At 45.1% G+C, this 17,608-nt stretch overlaps 1 protein-coding gene across 2 annotated transcripts in view; it reads left to right on the top strand.

The window, feature by feature from the left end:
- Positions 1-444: 444 nt before the first annotated feature.
- The window catches only part of NCOA2 (nuclear receptor coactivator 2), a 273,589-nt gene continuing 256,425 nt past the window's right edge, over positions 445-17,608 (top strand). Inside the window, exons 1-2 of one of the 2 annotated variants that reach the window (XM_060128302.1) lie at positions 445-534; positions 867-1,299. The gene's annotated coding sequence lies outside the window, so the exon portion shown is untranslated. Of the gene's footprint in view, positions 535-818; positions 1,300-17,608 lie in introns of those variants that run through there. The other variant, XM_060128301.1, reaches the window with a different exon arrangement.

Genomic DNA, 17,608 nt, shown 5'->3' with positions numbered 1-17,608 from the left:
TATAAATCACTTAGCACAGTGCCAGACACATAGTAAGTGTTCAGTAAACACTTTTATTGTCTATGGCAAGTGACCTTTCTCATTTTAAGACCAAAAATAGGGAAATTTGTTGGACAAATGTTGCTGATTTCTTCGGACGAAATGTATCTGGGTTGTGAAGAACTTGCTTTTCCAAAGCATAAAACTGATCCAAGTAACCTTTATGAGGCTTCTCTTCTGATTTTCAGTGCAACTCTCCTGCATCCCCCAACATCACTTTCTGTCTAGAAAGTGGACTTTCCACTAAAAAACTTTTGTGACTCATGTCGTGACAAGAATGCTCAACCAGGTCAGGCTTTATTACACTCTGTGTCCTTTTGCTTTATCATGCAATTGCTGGGTGGCACCCTTTTAAGCTCGCCTCGCACGGTCGCGCCACTCCATCCCCTCTTCAGATGCGGCTGCAACTGGAGAAGCCTATCGTCTTAGGGGCCGAGGTTGAATTGATGGACGACGGGCGCCTCCAGGGCGCAGCAGCAGACGCGGGCGTGCGAGGTGCGCCCTAGGGGTGCAGGCTGCTGGCCGAGGGGCCCGGGCGGAGTGCGGGCAGGAGGTTCCTCCCGGGGCGAACCTGGCACTGGGCTCTCTCCGATCTTCGTGCGGGGGCATCTGCCCCGCCGTCTGCAGCCCCAAGATCCCACTGCCTCCACTCTGCAGCCCCGGCCTGTCCCATCCACTCGTTCTTTTTGGCACTGCCCTTTGCCCTCCCATGGAGTCATCTGTTTACTCTCCCTTCACTTCCAGTCACCCATAGGTCACCCTCCCTCTACCACAGTCACCCATTTTGTCCCCTCTCCTTTCTCTCCTCACTCTTCACCTCTCCCCAGGTCGCCTTCTTAGAGGACTCCGCCGACGGAGATGCTGCGGACCCCGCGGCCAGGGTCTGCTCCCCGGAGAACCCTCCGTCCACCTTTGCCCCCTCCCCGGGGGCGCGGGACGCAAGTTTCCGCTCCGTCCTTTCCCCAGTGACAGGACTTGGCTGCGGCCACGGCCAGGGAGGAGGGGGGAGGGACTGCCTGGCTTCCGAGCCCCCTCCCCTAATCGCGAGCTCTGCGCGGTCTGTGTCTCTCTCGGCAAGTGCGGAGACGCGGAGGAGGAGGAGGAGGAGGAGGGAGTTGGGGGAGGATCTCCATTGAAATAAACAACCAGGCAGCAGTTATTAACACGGGAACATGGCGGCCGCAGCCTCAGCCACAGCTTCGGCGGCGAAGGTCAGCGCCGACGGCAGCCGGCACCTGACGGCGTGACCGACCCGAGCCGGTAACCGCGCCTTCCCTGGGGGCCGCGAGGGCGGGCGGGAGGCGGGCGGCGGGCGGGGGGCGCCGCGTCCCCACCCCCGGCCGCGTCTGCCCTTCCTGCGCCGAGCCGGGCAGAGCCGCGCGCCGCCGAGAGGGCTGTTTTGTGTGCGGCGGCCGCTGCCCCGGTGCGCGGAAAACGCGAGTTGCATCCCGGAGGCGCCGCGAGGCTGGGGAGTTGGGGCTTGGGGGGGTGGGGAGGGCGGGAAGCGGCAGGGAGACGCGGAGTCCCTGGGAGAGAAAGGAGGCGCTCCAGCGCTTTGCCAGAGCTCGGGAGACGAGTCCCGGAGCGCGAGGCGGGCGGAGGCTGCAGCCCGCGGCGCCGGCGAGAGGTGAGAGCCGAGGCGCGGCGGGGAGGCCGGGGGCGCGGGCGCGGCCCCCGCCCGAGGAGCGAGACGCCCGCCGCCCTGCCCGGTGCGGGTCGGCGAGGAGCGCGTCTTCTGCGCCCTCGGGGGACGCGAGGCAGGGACGGAAAGGTGAAGCCGAAGGTGCATTCTTTCATGGAAACGCGGAGCGACTGCTGCGCAGGGTGGGAGCCGGGCGAGGAGAGGCAGGACTTGGGAAGTGCTCGGGGGTGTGTGAAGGTGAAGCGCCGTGTCAGGGGCGGCCAGCTGGGTGAGACGCCGGGAGGAGGGGATCCGCGGCCCGGCAGCCGGGCCGGGCCCGTGTCAGCGCCGGGGGTTGGGGGCGAGGGGCGCCGGGCGCCGCGGGCGGACGGGAAGGAGCTGGGGCGGGCGGGGCGGGCGGCGCGCTCGGGCCGAGCAGGCCGGGCCGCGGTGGGGGCGGGGAGCCGGGGGCCGGACCGCGGCGGCGCCGAGCCCGGCTCGCCCCTGACTTAACTTTCTGGGTGCGGGCGTGTGTGCAGGAGGCGCGCAGGGGCCGGGGCTGGGGGCGGGAGGCGGTCCGGGAGGTTCCGGGTTGGCTCGCCAGCGCCCCCTTTTCTCTCCCCCATCTCCCCGCCCCTGAAGGGACAGGCCCTCAGGGCCCCCAGGCGGGAAGCGGGAGGGGCCCTCCCGGCCGGCTCGCGACGGTCACGCCCCGGGCCCGGGGACACTTCTTTCTCGGGCCTCCGGGGGCTGCTGGGGGAGGGGGTCAGGGTCTTCGCTGCGCGCAGGAGCTCCCCGCCCCCCGCCCCCCGCCCCTCCGGGGAGTCCCGGAGGCGCCTCTTCCGAGATCGGGGGTGGGTCGGTCCCTGGTTAACTGGTCCCTCCCTCTTCCCCCTCCCCCTAGTGGTTTCCGGGGCCTGCGGGACCGAGGGGCGGGAATCGGGGATCCGAGCGCCCTGCACCGGCCCGGAGGTGGACCGGGCCTAGCGCCGTCCGGGTCTGTCACTGGTAGGGGAAACTTTCCTAAACCGGGGACCGAGCCTGAACGCCCTCCTCCGCCACCTCGTCCTCTAATCCCACTCCCACTCCACCTCCTCCAACGCCTTCCCCTCCCACCGACCCGAATCTCGCTGCGTGTGAGTGATGGGACAGTGAGCCAATCGAAGGCAGGGAACTGACCTGCCGGGTGTCGATAAGCCAATCGCGGGGGCTGGAGGAAGGGAGGGGGCGGGGCTTCTTCCGGACCAGTTAGAGAGGAGTTGCGCGCGGGGCGGGGGAGTCATGGAGACGCCAAGAGCTCTCCACTCTTGCACATCCCTGGTCACCGGCTCCTAGATCTGTGGGGTAGCGTCACTTACGGGGGCTCTGACCGGGGGAGGCAACGTAGTTTGCACGAGATATTGTGTATCTCTGGTACCACCAGAGACGTTGTCTTAGGCACGACGAAGTCTAAAAGGCACTTAAGATGTGGCAGTAACTGTCCGAGGCCCGTTTCTAAAATGGCATATATTGTAGTGATCGCGTTCTGGACCTCAGCGCTCGGTTTACGTGCTGAGGATCATAGGAGTTATCTGTTTATCTCTATCTCAGTTTCACTCAGCTACTCCAGCGTGGGGACAATGAAATTTGAAAGGGTTCTCTGAAAACGAAGGCATCGGGAAAAACTCACGTCAGTTGATTATTGGGAGTGTAAAGCATCATTGTTTGTAATGGCTTTACTGGTTCCCTGATTAACTAGAGCGCCAGTTTCCAAAGTACACTTGGAAGTTCGGTGTTTGGGATGACATTTAAAAAAAAAGTTGTGGTTTATGGTATGCATTTTATGTTTTCTGTTTTTTTGCTCTTTCTTAAGTAAACAAAATGAAGTTAGGAACCAAAGCATCACTGTTTGAAACCTAAAGCGTTGGTATTTAAGGAACAAGCTGGTCAAAGAATATTTGTCTACAGAAAGAGAGTAAAATGTAGTTTGTCAGATTACTCCCACACAAAAGATTCTTCAAAATAAATTATTTTAGTTTGCTTAAACACAACTGAATGGTACAGTGTGTGGGTACTTTTTTGGTTTTTGCAAGGTTAGGAGACATCTTTGGTTATTTTACACTGTTTGTTGGCTACAGTCTAGTGACTTCCTCAACTCTTGACTTTTCAGAATAGGGAGGATAGGTCTTCGGTTCTCTGTAAAGATCACAGGTTGCTCTGCAGGAATAGCAGTGTTTTAAAAAGACAGCAGCTGCTGCTGCGATGTGTGTGTGTGTGTGTGTGTGTGTGTGTGTGTGTGTGTGCGCGCGCGCGCGTGTGCGTGTGTTTGTGCGTGCTCCTGTTCTTTGTTGGGGAGGTTAGTGCACATTGACAGCAGCAAGGCTCCTTTTTCCAACTGGAATTTGTAGAATCTTTGGGAGTTCAAAGAATGAATAATATTAGCGTGAGAATACATCTGTTCATTTTGTGATGAGTATCCCCTGAATTTAATCTTGGGAGGGATTTGTTTTGTTTTTTTGAGGCATTTTATGTGCATGATACTTATGTATACTGGTTTCTTGAGCTTTTAATAATACTGGGTTACTAAGAAAGAATTGAGGGGTCTATAGTTTTAGGGAACAGTATTTACCATGAATTCCCATCCAGTATAATTGTAAGTGTCCATATAGACAAAAATTAATTGCATTTTGCTCTAGCCCTTGAGGTGTTATTTTAGTGATAAAATAGTAAAAACTGTGAAGATAAACATTTAGCTGCTAGAAGTAGGGAGTACTATAAATTAAACAACGTTCAAAATTTGACAACATTCAAAACCGCCCCGTCATTAGTTAATTTAGCTACTGAAGGCCACTCTAACATGTGTCTTTTGTATGCTCAAGAGCAACACATTATTTTACTCCTTCTCTACAATAATCCTTGAGAATGTTCTCAGATTCTTGGTGGCAGTGAGTAGCAAGTCCCCTAATGCCTGCTAGGGGGAAAAAAAACCTCTCAAGCATATGGAGACATCTAGAAAAAGATGTGCATCGTCAGCTGTGATTCCATTGTGTGCTCTCAGACTGGATCTGAGCCTTCTTCCTCCAGGGAATTTCAGTCTTAACAGAGGAGTTTTAGATGTCAGGATACTGAAGCAGAGGTTAGAAAAGAGCTTACCAATTATGAATTTAATATTTTTTAGATAGTTTAGCTCTGATTTTAACCCTTCATTGGTTAAATATAATTTACATGACCTTTGCTCAGTGTTAGAGGTGCGTTTTACTAGAAACCTAAAATGTGAAGATCAGAGGGGAACTTGGGCTGCTGTGTGAGCGCATAAAGGGGCAGTGCTCCTTGGTTGGCTTTATCTTTAGTTGTATCTTATTAAAGCTTTGGAAGCCTCAGAAGCAAGGACCTATGAACAGTGCTTTCGTTACACACCCTATATTTAAGGATTCAGTACCTTAGCTGTTTCAAATCACATCAGGTTGAAATGTGACCCATAAGTTGACAGCTTGGATTTCTTAGGAAAAATTGTTTGTATTGAATTGAGTTTAAAAGGGATGCTTTTAAGCAGTCATTAGGATGTTGGGTACCAAAACAAAGGGGGGCTCTTTAAACAATTTTTCTAGAAGATTAGTTTTCTGAAATGCACAGTGTGTCCTTATTTGATATTTTGACCATTATTATGTCATGATTGAAATTATTTAAATGCATAATTAATGCTTCACTATTTTTATAGCAAAACGGCTATTTAAGAAATTGTTAGCTTTTCAATGTTTTGTGTTTATAGTTTTGTTTGGCAATTTATGTTATTACATGCTCTATCAATTTTAAATTAAGAGAATAGGAGGGAGAAAATAAGTCAGTTGCTTTAAGGTGTTGGTCTTTTATTGCAGTAAATCATAAAATGAGCAGCGAATCAGGATCTCTCCCCCTATGAAATAATCAGACTATGTTTACATACTAATAACGAAAACTAAGGGAAACAGAACAACCCCCCCCTTACTCAGTTTTTTTATACACTTTCGTATTGCAGGCTAATTTTACCTCTATGCCTTGTTTTCTAAACAAAAAAGCTTTTGGCATTTGTGTTTATTTCCTTTTTTGTTTTTTACAGGCTTGTAGAAGGGTTTATGAATTGTTAACTGTAGAAAGAATATTATGTCATATTACTCTTTAAAGTCTGTTGAAAGTAATGTCTGGAAAAGCCGTACAATATGGTTTTAGTGTCACAGGCCCTCAATTCAGACAGTATAAAGAAAACACATACTTTATTGATTCTAGACACTAATTTTGAAACAGAGGTGAGAATGTGACTTTTGTGGATATTTTAGAAACGTATGTAGTTTTCCTAGCTGTTACAAAACTGAGGCGAGGGTGATTATGAAAAAGTGGAAATCTTAAAGGTGTGCTATGAAGGTATCTGAAATTAAACGACTACATGGTCTGCAGTTAAATCATAATACTCTTGGCTGTTAGGGTAAAGATTTTATGTGTTTATCCTATGAAATGTTCATCAGTGACCACATTTCTGGCTTCCAGTGGCTATGATGATATAATGCAATTGTGGAAACATTGACTCTAGGACACTTTTCAGTTGTTTCTCTAGTTGGAAATTTCTAGAGAAGAATTAAATAAGCAGGGAACCTATGGCAGTGTTTGACTTACCTGCTTTTGAGGCTTTTGGACATAGAATCTTAATTTTAAGAAAGTAAGAGATGAGAGCTACTTATAGGTAGACATTATTAGCAGTAATTAAATAGTTATTAATACTTAAAGGATCTGAAAGAAAGAACAGTTTTTACTTTGGGTGTCAGTTGGTAGGTGCATGGAGAATTGAAGTTAGCATGTTAATCCTGTCAGAATTTATGTTTTTTTAGGCAGCCAATTGTGAACTGTTAAGAGTTCCTGATGGAGTTCCTCATGGCCAGGTTAACTCTCATTTTGGGCTTTTTAGATCCTGTTTTTGCATCCTTGCCTCATTTAACCGTTGTTTCATTTGTTTGTTCAGTTATTTGTTGAGTTTTGAGTGTCTCAGCTTTGGCAGTTTCCTTTTATAGTATAAACCATCCATTGCAAACTTGTGATTAAAGGGGGAACACACAGTGGGTGATGATTTGTTTTGGTGGGGGAAGGGTGGAAAGGGATGTGTTCACCTTAATTTTCAGTTTGCTTTCATACTAAAGATCTTTTATTTTAATGTGTTAATTTTAATTACATAAGCTAGATAATTCTGCTTTGATTTGGGTTTTTTTCCCCCCTGAAAATAGGATTGTAATGTTTATAACAAAAAGGTTGTTAAATGTTCCCTTGACTGATTAGCTTATTATTAAATAGATTTCGTTTAATGAAGGTATGAATATTTATCATTAGTTTTGTTTTTATTTCCCCTGAAATCATGTTATGTGTGGTCCAGGTGGCAACGTATAGTTGGATGAAGGTGACAGGCAGTCAGTGACCTCTGATTTCTGTGGATTGTCTGTGCCTTGTTGCTGCCTTTAAGGCTAACGTACCCTGGGCCTTACCACTGTAGGTTTCTAAAGGGTGGAAAACTCCCTTGCACAGCCTTTCACAGGTATTCTGCTGTGGTTGTCAGTTTTTCTAGACGTAACTCATTCTGGCTCTTGACTAAAATGTCTGTATTGGGAGAGCAGCAATAGAACAACTGAAATGATAAGAGCAGCTGTCACTGAGTGCCAACAGCCTATTAGGGGCTTTTTGAGGTGTGCTCCATTCCTTCCTTCTTGCCACAATCCTGTGAAGTAGAGGTTACCTTCATTTTCCAGGAGGAGATGAAGACCAAAGGGGATTAAGTTGTGCCTCTGAGCAAAACTTCAGGGAAAAAATTAACCTTGACCAATGGGTGGGGAAACAAATCATAACTATCAGAGGGAATGGTGAGTCTGAGAACGTCTTCCTGGTTGGAATCTGATAAAACATATGTTTGCAGGTCGTTAGAAGGCTCTCAGTCTGGTTGTTTGGTTTGTAAAAAGGATGAATAGGTTTGAATAGATCCAGTCCTGCAAATTCTGTACGCCTGTGTCTCCCAAACCCTTGCCTCAGGGCAAGCCTGTACCTGGACAGTTGATACTTATCTTAAGATCTGTAAGCAGTCTCCAGATTTTTTAGTCATCGGCCCAGAATTTAACAGTTCCTAAATTGCAGGATTCTTTCTTGTCTTTTAATTTTCAAAAAGTAAGAATGGTAATGGATGAAGTCAAAACAGGTAACCTTTACTGAGTGCCCACTCAAAACCTGGGGCCCTGCTAATAAGGTGCCCTTGCTATATACTCCTGTCTGGTTCTCACTGTAAGACAGTGAGGGAGGCGCTCTTGTTGTCATTCCTCTTTCACAGTTCAGGAAGTGGGGGCGCAGAGCTGTCACATAACTTGCCAAAGGTCACACAGCCCGAGTGCTGGAGAGTAATTTGCATCCAGGCCAACGTTGCCCCTTAGCCCTGCCCTCTTAACTTGTGTTCTTGTTAGATGGTCGGTCGGCCGCACTTCCTCGCAGCCTCATGTGGATGTATCCCATCCAGTGCTTTGCGGAGATAACACAGATCCATCATTCTCCACTAGGGAAAGGGAAAGGAAAAAGGGGTAGGAGTGTATTTTGAAAAAGCACATTCAAGTTGCCTATTGTTTCTCACAATCAGAAGCTCAGAAAATAAGCTTGAGAAAACTCCATTGTGGGTGAGAGGTAGAAAAGAGATGGAGACAGCCCTCTAGATAGAGGTTTAGGACCAATGAAGCACTGGTATAGACATTCGGCTTCTTGTTCCTTTAATGTATGTTTAATTCTAGCACGTTTAACCGTTAGGTGGTAATTGTGTGATGTATGTTTTGCAGGGTTTTTTGCAACCCGTGTAGCATGGGTGACTCAGTGTTGAGATATTGTAGTCCCCAAAGGAGGCTGGTAATATATTCAGTCATCTGACTTCTGCTCTGCTATTTGTGGAATTCTTCTGTCTGCTCAATTGTTTGCAGCGAGTGGGGAGAGCTTTCAGGGAACTCTTTCACCTGTGCACGTGTGGGGATCAGCAATGCACTGCTTTTAGTGTTCCAGCTGCCGGGTCTGAAGCCCTGTTGTCAGAGATGAAAATATAAGGCATGGTATTTTCTATTATTCATTTAGTGGGTCCACAGGAAATGTGACCCCACATCTTCCAAGGCTTGCGGGGTGTGAGGGGGTTCTGGGAGCTGCTGTTGTTGCTGCCTGATTTCTGTCCCTGGAAGCACCCATCTAATGAGGATGGTCTTTTCTGGCAGATGGCTCCCACTTATAAAATCAGCTCAGGAATCAAAGATGAAGTGACTTTCCTTACCTTCGGTGGTACAGTAGCATTTGTAGGAATATTTAATATTAATTTAGCTTAACATTTCTAATTCTCTTGTTAATATGCTTAATAATGAAAAGCTTTTCAGTTATTGTCAAAATGTAAATTGAACATTGAATTGCATATTTTAGAGGAACCTATAGCTTTACTTGAGTCATTTCTAGAGTCAAACTAAATGGAAAATTTAGTTACTTGGAAAACATATTTTTAAACATACATTTTTTTTTTTTTTTTTTTTTGCGGTACGTGGGCCTCTTACTGTTGTGGCCTCTTCCGTTGCGAAGCACAGGCTCCGGACACGCAGGCTTCGCAGCCATGGCTCACGGACCTAGCCGCTCTGCGGCATGTGGGATCTTCCCAGACTGGGGCACGAACTCGTGTCCCCTGCATCGGCAGGCGGACTCTCAACCACTGCGCCACCAGGGAAGCCCCTAAACATACATTTTTAATGTGCTTGTATACATATATTTAAAAATAGATTTTTTTTCATAAATATGTTTGTTAGGTAATCACCTCTGGTTATTGTTGGAACATAGGTGGTGAATTCTTTCACAGGTATTTTTGATTCCTAAATAGGGGATATGGAAGTTCCTGACTAAAAAAATCTCAATGTCAGAAGGGTATGAATTTCTACCAATTTAACATAACAGCATTTCTTGACATTACAGAAGCTGGTTGTGGTAGTTAGGGAGCTGGGCAGTGGGGGCCTGCGGGTCCTGGAGGCGATTCTGCGTCCTGTACCTGCCACCTTGTGCCTGCGGCCTGTTGTGGACATCGGGTCTGGTGTGCTGTGCTCGGAGACCGGGCCTTCGAAGTGAGGATGGAGTGATAAATAATAGCACAACTTTGGACTGCCTCAGTTGGGTATAAATCTTTGTAGACTTTTCTCTGCCTCCATTTATCCTTCTTCCCTGGCTTTCTCGGTTGTTGTTGCTGGGTTGTTTCCCGCCCCCCAAAGTTGAAGATGGAAGATGGGTGGCAGGGAAGGAACACAATCAAGATTATGGGGAGTGTGTTGCTATCATTAGTTTTTCGTTAAGTATTTCGAGTCTGATCATGATCTGCAGTTTCCCTCTTTATCTAACAGATTTGCTCTGCTCACAGCACTTGGTGAAGAAGCTGGCTGTTTGTTGAGGAAGCCGTTAGGTTGAGGACAGATCACATAACAGGCTGGCGCAGTAACTGGCTGATTTGTTGTTCGAAGTTAGTTGCTGCACAAGGTTGTGGTCCAGCCGACCGGGGGTACTGAGCCTCTGTTGTCTAATAGTATTGAGGATTACGTTCCCTAGCTTTGCTGTATTCTCTTTCTTCCGTGTTTAAGGATATTGTTACAGACTCTATCATGTTAGATGTCTTGAAAGTGTTCATTAGATTTAAGTGGTCAAAATGGTTATAAGGTGGAAATATTAAGGTGATTTAAGATGGGTGAAATTTTAACCAATTCCTAAAGCCTTAGGAATGCCCACCTCTTTGGAGTTTCTGGTAGTGTATTGTGTTTTCAATTTCTGTATTTCTGTTTTGAGACTTGTGTAGTGTTCTTATTGCTGTTTTAAGTAAGATGTATGAATATCTTGATTCCTTAAGATTTTTCTGTAAAAGTGTGGTATAGAAATATTTATTGCATTAATAAATGTCATTTTATTGTATTCTAGTACCACCAGAGTCTTTTCTAAATAAACAGATAGTAAGTATAAGTAAAATCTAGTGACGGGACTGGAAGTTATATAAAGATCTATTTATGCCGTACTACCTTGTATTTTAAACAAGAGGTGTGTACAGTTAAGAATTTTAATAAATTAAAGGCTTTAAGCTGTTAAGTATAACACAAGAAAATGACATGATATTCACTGTGTCCTGAACATATTGACAGTGACAACTGACAGCGACAAAAGTCAACAGAATGCCTGGACATTGAAGGACGTTAGAAAACAAAACTGGAGCGTTTGCCTTCTCTGGGTAAAGGGCACTCACATCGTAACAACAGCATTCTCTTAATCATTGATGACCTCATCGTGATAGTAAATATCTCACTTTGAGAAAAAGCATTCAGGAGAAAAGAGAGTCAGGAGACCGAGGGAAGCCCAGATTTGCTGGCTCGAGGTGAGTGAAGGCTGGGGCAGGATGGAGCTGCACTGGGCACATATGGCCTGGCCCTGTGTGCAATGCAGGCCGTGGGGCCAGCTGGGACCCCTGGAGGAGAGGGCCTCGGCTGCTCCCTGCCTCTTCTCATGCTTACTGGAGGCAGGCCCGGACCCTGTGGTGGGGAGAGAAGGGAGAGCCTGTGGTAGGTGGAGCTGGTCCCAGGACATTGAGGCCCCAGAAGCTCTCCTTCATGGTAGTTGTCTGCATCCTGCTCTCGCACCAGGAGCTGGCCGGCTCCCACGTGTAGAGTCTCCTGATGAGCTGCATCCTTAATTCTGGACCAGGTCGGTGGTGCTGATGGCCCGCTCCCTTCAGGCACCACGGAGCCCCGCAGCCCTTCCACCCCAGTGCTCTGTATTACCAGACTGAGCAAATGAGGGATTCTCTTCCCCTTTTCAGGTGAGAAGTGAGGGGACTACTCCACCCAGTGGCAGGTAGGACAAGGGAAGGCCTTCTGGGGCTTGTGATTTTCAGAGGCTGAGCTCCTTGCCTTCACCTGGCCTGGCCCTCAGATGAGTGAGGGAAGCCAGTGCCTTTGCACCAAGGGATAGAGAGGGGTTTCCTCGTTATGGAGGCCCTCTTCATTCCCTACTCAAGAAATTTCCCAGTGAGGTTCAGGTGTCTCTAGCAGCCTCATCCCAGGTTTTCTGGGCTTGCCTCAACGGTTCATAGATGTTTACTCTCTTGGAGAAAGGGATTGAGTGTATAATGAGGAAAAAGAAAAGGAAAGGCATTCAGAAAGAATCTGGGGGCGGCCCATAGAGGAGTTGCTGCATTGAGTCCAGGCTAAAGAGGTTAGGACCACGCAGATGGAAAATATCAATGCAGAAGAGTAGTCTTGCTTGAAATCTGTAAATTAATGAAGGTATATATAGAGTAAATCCAGAGTAGCAAATACATGCCCTTGCAGCTTGAAAGATTTTTAAGGATGGACTATTATATTAGTTTATCAGCTTGATCAAACCAAGTAGTCAACTTACAGTACTTGTTACTTTAAGTGGAATAGGCAACTTACACAGACTTTTTGGGGAAGGTTTAAATGAATAAACGGAGGGCCATAACATGTTAGTAAAACACATTACAAGTTTTGATACACATTGTTTAGAGTTTAACATCAAGGAGAAAAACCATCAAGTAAAATGCTCTGACAAATCTGGCATTAAAATTTCTGTTGTGTTCTATAAATGTGCTTAAAATGATTATATGCACTGGCTTATTGTCTGAATGATACAGGTACAACAGGGAATGGTACCTGTTTTCTTATGGGTTTGCTAAAATTGGGGGAAATAGTAAGGATGGAGTCTATATGTCTCTGTGTGTGTATATGTATACACATATATGTATTTTTTTAAATAAATTTGTTTTATTTATTTATCTTTGGCTGCATTGGGTCTTCATTGAGGTGCGCGGGCTTCTCACTGTGGTGGCTTCTCTTGTTGCGGAGCACGGGCTGTAGGCACTCGGGATTCAGTAGCTGTGGCACGTGGGCTCAGTAGTTGTGGCTTGCGGGCTCTAGAGCACAGGCTCAGTAGTTGTGGCGCATGGGGTTAGTTGCTCCGCGGCGTGTGGGATCTTCCTGGACCAGGGCTCGAACCCGTGTCTCCTGCATTGGCAGGCGGATTCTTAACCACTGTGCCACCAGGGAAGGCCACATATATGTATTTTTTCATTCATTTTCCCTCTCCTCCCAAATAGTATACAGAGCAGCTTAAAGTCTTTCCTTTTTAAACCGTAGTTTGGGCTGACTTCAATTCTCCTTCTGTACTGTAAGTCAATAGACTGATCTTTCCAAAATATCCCTTTTATAATAATAAAAGTCCCCCCACTCACTACAGAATGACATTCCCAGACGCTTACTAGATGGGTCTGCCACAAAGCCGTTTCCCCCATTTCTACTCTTTGCATGAGCCTTTGTACCTGTCAGTTTGTTCTTCCTGGCCTGCTGTGAACATGTGTTGACCACGCAAGCTCATGCTCTTTGATTTGCCTAGAGAAAACTAATGAGTTAGTCTAAAATTTAAGAAGCAGTTCTTTGATATAAAACTCAGTTTGCTGGGGGTTTATATTATTGATCTCAGTTAACAGCAAAGTGTACAATCAAAACAAAAAGAGAGATGGAATCCAACAATATCCAGAGATTATTAGTCAGTTGCTTATTACATTGATTACAGATTTTACAAAAAAATTTTCTGTAGAACAAGAAGGAAGTCCACTTAACCTTTGAATCAGAAACAATAAAGACTTACATTTTTGGTGTTGTTGCCTCAGTAAAACTGAACATTTTCTGCACCTAGACTTATTAACTTTTCCCCTGCAGAATATTTTGACACTGTAATGGGAAGAGGGATTAATAATCTCAGCTTATAGTGGAAAGAGGAGAAAAAAGGTAAAGAAAACCTTGGGGAAATTCAGTAGTTCTGGAAGGGTAATAAAACAAAACCAAATGCAAAGTGTAGGGTCGGCACTTAAATACTTCCATTGAAGAAGTGATCAAAAAGAGAATGAAAGCATCACTTGACGGGTTGATGTCTCAATAGGTAAGTAATGAAATTCTACAACTATCAAAAGAACGAAGCCCCTACAGGCCACACATTAATATATACTTGTGACAAGACCTGGAAAAGTATTCTCAACTTTCTTCCCAAATCTCTATTTAAACAGTAATTTTTTTACTTTGTGGGGTCATTTTATTTGCAGAATAAGTCAGAACGTGATCTGTCTGTCATCTGTTCAGATTCTTTCATCAACCAATTATATATTAAGTAGTAGAAACGGTATACAACCCCAGTGGAAAGGCAGGGCGGGGCTTTGGGATGGGCAGTGTCATATGTCTCTCTTTTTCTTAGCTCCTGTGATACTTCCATAACGTGGTAGAACAAGTGGTTAAATAACAGCTATTTCAGTGTTGTGTGTGCTTTTTCTTTCTCCCTCTTTCCCCGCTGTGTGTGTGTGTGTGTGTGTGTGTGTGTGTGTGTGTGTGTGTATGTATGTGTGTGTGTGGCGTGAACTATTTGGAAGTAAGGTACAGATGACCCTTTATTCATAAAGCACGTCGCTGTAAAATAAAGGCATTACTTAGGTAATAGCATACAATACAACTATTAAACCTAATAAAACTTTGTTTTAAACCTAAGAAAACATATCATCAAGTATCAACTGTCTTCTTTCAATTTTCCCTGTTACCTCCAAACTGTTAACAGCTGTGGGTTTCAAACCAGGATCTGATCAAGCTCCTCCGTTGCCTTTGGTTCTGTAGTCTCTGTTAATACTAAGTAATTCCCCTAGTTCTTGTTGGTTGGTTTTGTGGTTCTTTAGATGTTGGCTTTTTAAAAAGTGTTTATTTTTTTTAATTAAAAATTTTAATTGTGATAAAATTCATATAAAATTTACCATCTTACCCATTTTTAAGTATACAGTTCAGTAATGTTAAGTGCATTCACATTGTTGTGCAACCAGCCTTTTCAGTTTTTAGACTTCAGTTTCTCCAGAAGTGCTAAGAAATTAAATTGTTAAATATGTTAATGGATTTGGGGCTAAAGAAGAGCATAACCGTTGAGAACCTACTGCTTGAGATAGTAGCATCTTAGGCTGTTTCCTTGGCATTGCCCCTTCCGAAGTCTCTGTAAGTTGGGGCCTAGACATGCTTTCTACAAACGCATCACAAGGAGATTCATAAAAGTAACGCCGTGAGAGGTGCAAGCACAGAGGTAATGCCCGCCTATGAGAACACTTACAGTCAGAGAGTTTGAGGACTTTTTTCCTCCTAGGAAGTAGTAGATTTCTGTTTTAGGAACAGGAGGGGGGCTGAGATCGAGACATTCATTTCATAGCACCCTTGGCTAAATAGAAATCTTTTATATCAAATACTTCTTTGGAGTAACATTATGGAGGCAGTAGTTTCCAGGGGTTTTTGGAGTGTGGCAGCTTAGGAGACACATGAGAGATGTCAACAATGGGAAGAAAAGTGGGACTGTACGTAGGCCTTTTTAATTAACAAATCAGGGCAGTTTTGAGGGGACTGGAATTTAAATGACTCAGAAATCCCGTTTTCTGATTTTTGGTTGTTTGCAAAACTTTTCTGAAATGTCTTACAGACGTACTAAGGGATATCCTCCTTGTTCTTGTCATTTTATGAGTATTGTACTGCTTTTTTTTTTAAACCAGTGTTGGTGGTGGAAACGTAAGTCAACTGTACTTAAAGTAATAAAAAAGGTAAATAATACATTAGTGTGGTTTAAAAGAAATAAATTCATGAATGTCTTTGCTCAAGCTTGTAGAAGGTGCTTGAAGAGCTTATTAAAATAAACCAAACTAAATTACAAACAAAAGGAAAAAAAACATTGGCCTGTTGGAGAGGGTTGGACAGACAGTATTGTGGTTGTTTCTCAGTGGCTCTGTGCTACGTCCCAAACAGATACGGTAGCAGTTTGGGTCAACTGGGAGGAAAGTACTTCGGAGTTCTGAAATGTAACCAAACGGACATTAAGGATAGGTGGCCGGGGTAAGGGGTGGGAGTGGGCAAAAATAATACAAGGAAAGTCGTATTACTGTAAAAGAGTGGCTGTACAAAACATTCAGCACATGAGGTCTCGTGTATCTAATTTTTCTGGTTCTGGTTTTTATTCCTTTGAGCACCTCAAAATTTAACATTAGTCATTTAGGAGAAGATACTTTAAAAATGCATAGTATTTCCTTATTTACTAAACTGACTTGGGCTAAAATTCACTCAGTGTCCATGAGATCATTTAAGATAATGATCTGTTTGTCTCGCCACTAAATCACTGTAAACCATAGACCCCTCACTACCAAGCTCTAGCTTAACTACTAGACTTGCCTTTTTCTGTCTGTTCACTGGATGTTACTTTTTGTGTATCTGTGTGTATGTTTAAAATTTTTTTTTTAAATTTAAATAACAGTCCATTTTCTCTTTACTGATTTTCTGCACTTTACCTGCCGTGGGTTTGGAGTTGGGAACACAAAGGTTAAAAAAGAAATAGGCCCTATCCTCTAAGGTCTCACAGTTTAGGGAAGGAAAGAGACATGTGGACAAGTAATTACAGTACAATATATGCTTTAGAATAGAAAATTGTATTAGAAGGGCTGGACAGACATTTTATAGAAGCAAACAGTTCACATTTTGTGAGATGAGGAAAGCTGCTGTACTGTTTGATTTGAGCCTCAAGGGCTCATGGAGATTTCATCAGAGAGGAGAAAAGGCATTCTAAAGAGAGACGTGCTTAGGTTGAAGATAGAAAATATTATATAGTATGTTTCTAATTCCTCTTATTTTACATGCACTTTTAGTAAGATCTGTGTGAGAATCTGACAGACTCTTATCAGTAAAGTGAGTAATCTTCAGAGCACAGAACTGGGGATATTTATTTTGAGCCTTCAGAAAAAAACTTTCTTATTCTTTGTCTCCTTTTCATTTCTTGCTTGTGTTCTGAATTAGAGAGTTTTGTTTACTGTTGCTGCATAGTATACCAGCCGAAACTTGGTGGCATTCTGCTCACAAATGTTGTGATCAAGTTGGGGAAAGGCATGATGGACAGAGTTTATCTACTGCGTGGTGTCCTGTGTCTCAGCTTGGAAGACTCAGATCCAGGACTGAGTCAATGGCTCAGCACTGGAATCAGTTGAAGGCTTGCTCACTTACATGCCTGGTGTTTGATGTAGGCTGTTAGCTGGGACCTCAGCTAAGTTATAGGCTAGAACACCTACTTACGGCCTCTTTGCATCTGCTTGGGCTTCCTAACAGCATGGCGGCTGGGGTTCAAAGAGTGAGTTCCAAGGAAGCTGTATCTCCTCTGATGACTTAACCTCAGAATTCACGTAGAGTCACTTAGGCTTTAGTCACAAGCCTCCCCAGATCCCAGCTCTCCTTGGGAGGATTTTTTTTTTTTTAATTTATTTTTGACTGTGTTGGATCTTCGTTGCTGCATGCAGGCTTTCTCTAGTTGTGGTGAGCTGGAGCTACTCTTTGTTGCGGTGTGCGGGCTTCTCACTGCGGTGGCTTCTTTCGTTGCCGAGCACGGGCTCTAGGCACGCAGGCTTCAGTAGATGTGGCTCGTGGGCTCTAGAGTGCAGGCTCAGTAGTTGTGGCGCACGGGCTTAGTTGTTCTACGGCATGTGGGATCTTCCCGGACCAGGGCCCGAACCCGTGTCCCCTGCATTGGCAGGAGGATTCTCAACCACTGCGCCACCAGGGAAGCCCAGGAGGTATGTTAAAAGTTGAATTAGAAGAAGAGCATGTGGGATGAGAAATGTGGTCATCTTCGGCAACCATCGTCTGTCACAGGATAAGTTGAAGTGTTGCTGTCCTTTCCTTTAAAAGAAGAGGGGAAGGAGGATTTATTGTTTCCGAGATACATGAAGTGATTCAATATGAGATATGATGAGCAGCAGTTCTTTAGATCCACAAAAGATATGGTTCCTAAATTATATCTGATGGGATTTTAGTTAGATGTTTAGAAGAACTTTCTGATAAAAATTTATAGACTTTTTTAAAAGCA

The sequence above is a fragment of the Lagenorhynchus albirostris genome, chromosome 17 (assembly GCF_949774975.1).
Source record: "Lagenorhynchus albirostris chromosome 17, mLagAlb1.1, whole genome shotgun sequence".
Classification (NCBI taxonomy): Eukaryota; Metazoa; Chordata; class Mammalia; order Artiodactyla; family Delphinidae; genus Lagenorhynchus; species Lagenorhynchus albirostris.
Note: the sequence above shows the minus strand (reverse complement) of the source record. Positions and strands in the feature narration are given on the sequence as shown.